Below are 3,868 nucleotides of genomic sequence, written 5' to 3' on the forward strand. Positions count from 1 at the left end.
ACTATTTTAATTTATCTTACATTTACCATTATTATATATATTGAATATTAAATATTGGGCAAATCACATAAACAAATTATTAGGGTTTTAATTTTACATGAATATCTTAAAAGAAAAAATGTTACATGCATGTTTTGATTGATATTTTTTTATATATAAATTGAATGTAATAAATTTGATTTAACTATTCTAGTAGTAAATTAAATCAATAAGATTTAAATTAGTAGGTATATATGTAAATCAAATAACAAGATTCGATTTTGTATGGTTTAGAATTTGGAATGAGCTACTCGTATCAAATCAAAACATGGAGCTTCAATTTGGACCCATGGTAATCGAAACAGCTTACATCAATTTAAACTCCTAGTAAATCGAATGCATTAAAATTGATTTAGTATATATATGTTTATATATATAATTTGAATTCACTTGTTTCGAATTATATTTCACTATCTCCCCACACCTCAAAACGTACCATCCAGAGAAAAGTTTGGAAAAAATACCACAAGATTTAAACGGCAGAAATGGAAGACGACCCGAATCGTATCTGGTTAGATGAAATTGTCCATATTACTGGTAGCATCCATAAAAAGGTTAGTAAATGAAATTTATTTTCTTTAAGATAGACCAGAGTTGCTAGTGATATTAAGTTCCTTAGCATTTGATTAAACGCGTTATTAGAATTTTTAAACTACAAATAGTAGTTAGAGTATTGATTTAGTAGTTTGTTAGAATTTTGTGCCTACAAATACAAGTTAGAGAAGTGATAAGTAACTGTTAGTTAGAGTAGTGATTAGAGGTTCTATTAGAATTTGTAAGTTTTAAATGTTAAAAGTTTAAGTAGGTAAGTTTTGTTAGATTTTAATTTAATTTAATTTAGGTTTTAAATGTTAGATTAATTAGGTAGTAGAAGTTTAGTAAGAATTTAATTTAATTTAATTAATTTAATTTAATTTATTTAAATTTAATTTAATTCTTAAATGTTAGATTAACTAGACACTAGAAGTTTAGTTAGAATTTAATTAATTTAATTTAATTTAAATCTTAAATGTTAGATTAACTAGACACTAGAAGTTTAGTTAGAATTTAATTAATTTAATTTAATTTAAATCTTAAATGTTAGATTAACTATGTTCTGGTTTGCAATATTTTTTACATTAAAATTTATTTTTTTATTAGAATTCTCCATTTTAGTTAATTTTTTATTTAGCTTGGATATGAATTTTTTTTAATTTGTTGGGGATATGGATATTATAAGATTGTTTGTCTGGGGTTAGTGTATTTTGTCCAAAAGGGCATCTATTACTTAATGATCGGTGAGTAAATTATTTTGTTAATTATTATGGTTTTTAGAGAATTTTTTCATCTTCATGTAGCCCAGCGATATATCAGTAGCATGAAGAGGCAATATGGTATGTCCCTAGACGACATGATTATACTGTACTTGCAAATGGCCGGTTTAGCACATATCGCGAGGTTCAATGACCACTAATTTAGGTTAGATGAGTCATTGGTCAGTGCATTTGTCGAACGATGGCGTCTTGAGACGCATACCTTTCACATGTCATTCGGGAAGAGCATGATTACGTTACAGGATGTTTGCGTACCTATTAGGTCTCCCGATCGACGAAGAGTACGTCAGTGGATGTCTGCCGGACTTTGAGTGATACATTGAAGGAAGCCGACCTGTATGGACTTGGTTCGAGGAGTTATTGGGTGTGTTGTCTCCGGCGGACTGCATCGACAAGTTCAGTGTGAAGTGCACTTGGATGCAGGAGACATTCAATGACTTTCCTCTGAGCACAGACAAGGAGGCAGTCAGGAGGTATGCGAGGGTATACATCATGATGGTATCAATAACGCAACTATTTGGTAACAAGTCCGGTACACGTATGCATATTCGGTGGCTACTGTATGTAGCGGGATTAGAGGATATGGGCAGATACAGTTGTGGATCTACTGCTCTCTCGTGGTTATACCGATGCTTGTGCCGTGTGACCAACAGGAATGTGGTAAAGTTCGCTGGTCCATACAGACATGGATCTTCTAGTAGTTCCTGGATTTCAGGCTCGATAAAGTTGACGCCTTTCATTGGCCGTTGGATAAAAGTAGATATCACATGATAATCAAGTTTCTTGTGATCATTGGCGGTCGACATGTATGAGGTTCGTTATACCGTCTGGCCTCCCAAATACCCTTCCACTACCGAAGAGTGATCCGAATCAATCATCTGCAACTGTTTCCAAACTCCTTACACTTCTTGTAGTACTTGGTCTGATCCAATTCCAACACTTTGTACTCAATCCCACAGCGGATGCTATAAGTCTTCACACATAACACGACTTCTTCTTTATTCTGAAATTGCTGACCAACTTGAAACTCAACTAGACCTGCGGTGTCATGTGAATCTCTGGCCGCAAATGGGAACCCCTGCTGTCTCATAGCCTCTAAGTCTAGAGTCGAAAAGTGCAGGAGGTACTACTGAGTTCCTGAGTTCGATGCTCCATCAGCCCCAAAAGGAATACTCTTCCCTATATCATCATCGCTATCATCATCAATCATGGCGGGCTCCACATCATCGTCATCCCACAAATACATCTTTCACGGCATCTGGTTCTCTAACCTCCCCAGAAACCAGGATCATAACAGGAGTATTCCTGTTATCACTTATTTCTGCAATTTCATCGCGGTGTAAATTAGTTGCAAAAGACGGAGATGCCACCAAATTCCTCGCAGATTCCATTATAGGTAGAGATGAAGATGCAACAACAGGGGTTGAACTAGAGGCTGCTGCCATTGGTACTGATTGATGATTTCGATTCAATCTTCCTAAACTAGAGACCACATCCCCAAACTTGGCCAATAGTTCATGGGTTCTCACCTCGAAAAGCTGGCGACGACAATGAAATAAAACTTGCAAATCGTCATCGCTGTTTATCACAAACGAGTCGTACTTCATCCCATTGCGAACAACAGAAATTGAAATTTTATAAATAACTTCTCTATCCATTTCACTCCATGTAGTCCCAATTTCTAGAGTATGGCATTCTAAAAATCAACAAAACTCGTAGAAGGTCTGATAAAGACACAATGAATCCTTATCAGTAAATTTTATTCCCTCTCGCGTTTTTTTATTGTCCCTTTGTAGTGCACTAGAACTCAAAAACTATCCTTACTAGCCATTGTGAAATCCACTCTATTGAACACTACACGTTCTGATCCTATTTATATAGCACATACTCCATAGTAAATCAAATTAAATTAATTCAATTTAATGAAAATTCATGCATGTACTAGTAAATCGAATAAATTAGATTCGACTTGACATGTTCTACCAATTGCTTTAAATTGAAACAAGTTCACTTGATTTAATATATGTAACGGGCCTTCTTAGTAAATTAAATAAATGGATTCGATTTATATGAATCCAAGGTAAATCGAATTATACTTTTTTAATTTATATGAATTCAAGGTATATCGATTTATATTGCTTCGATTTATATGAAATTAAGGTAAACTGAATTATATTGCTTCGATTTACATAGTTTTAGGACTTTCACGTTAGTTCTTTACATTTAGGACATCAAAAATACTATTTGCACACTAAAATTTGCCACCAATGTATTTGTGTATAAATACATATGTGGTTTAACTTATTTTCAATGTGTATTTGTATTTCAACAAGTATTTTATACTGGTGACTGACTTTGGTAGCTGATTATGGTGTACATTTAGCATTACTCTTAGGACGTTCATGTAAAATTGAAACCCTAATAGTTTATTTATGTGATTTGTCCTTAAATATTAAATATAGATAATAAAATATTATTTAATATTTAATATTTTATGTTATTTAATTATATATACC

This window comes from Arachis ipaensis, chromosome B08 (genome assembly GCF_000816755.2).
Source record: "Arachis ipaensis cultivar K30076 chromosome B08, Araip1.1, whole genome shotgun sequence".
In the NCBI taxonomy this organism is placed as follows: domain Eukaryota; kingdom Viridiplantae; phylum Streptophyta; class Magnoliopsida; order Fabales; family Fabaceae; genus Arachis; species Arachis ipaensis.